We start from the raw sequence: 917 nt of genomic DNA on the forward strand, positions 1-917 counted from the left end.
ATTGTAGCTAGATCTTGATTTATGGAGATGGCTGTACTGAGTTGAGAGGTAGAGATATTAGACTTTGTAAATGGATGTCTGAGTGTGAATGAACTATGTAGTGTTGAGTCATCTGCATATGAGTGAACGGGATTGTGAGTGACAGATAAGAGATCATTAATATGAACCAGAAATAGGGTTGGTGCCAGAACTGATCCCTGCGGCACGCCGGCGTTAATTGAGTGGAAATTCGAATATACATCATCTACTTTTACTCTTATTTTCCTGTCACTAAGATAAGAAGAAATCAAAGGAACAAAAGACGTTAGTCCATAGCAAGGGAGTTTGGACAGCAGGGAACGGTGCCATACTCTGTCGAAAGCTTTAGAGATATCAAGAGCTACTGCACGAGTTTCTCCAAAAAGATCAATTGATTGATGGATGGTATGAGTTAAGAGATTGAGTATGTCAATGGTGGATCTTTCGTGGCGAAAACCGTATTGTCTATCACTAATTAAGTTGTTGGATTCAAGATGTTTAACAATGTGTTTATTAATTAAAGTTTCAAATACCTTACCAAGAGAAGATGTGACAGCTATTGGTCTGTAATAGGAGGGGTCAGACGAACTTCCTTTCTTCGGAACTGGGTGGATATTGGCTTCTTTCCATGAATTTGGGAATAAAGAAGTACGTATGCATAGTCTGAATAATTTGGCTAGGACAGAGGCAAGTTCAGGGGAAAACTTTTTCAAAACAATTGGAGGAATTCCATCTGGGCCTGGAGCTTTGTTGGTAGGTAAATTGTCTAGGATGGATTTTACGAATCTTGTCTGTATTTTAAGTGGGGCAGTTTCGGGAGAATCAAGTTCCAGTACTGAGACATTCTGGCTGGTATCATCTATGGTAGAGTTTCTTGCAAAGGTACTAGCAAAGATATC

This window comes from Coenobita brevimanus, chromosome 35, assembly GCF_032717465.1.
Source record: "Coenobita brevimanus isolate Jiangsu-jjx chromosome 35, ASM3271746v2, whole genome shotgun sequence".
Lineage (NCBI taxonomy): Eukaryota > Metazoa > Arthropoda > Malacostraca > Decapoda > Coenobitidae > Coenobita > Coenobita brevimanus.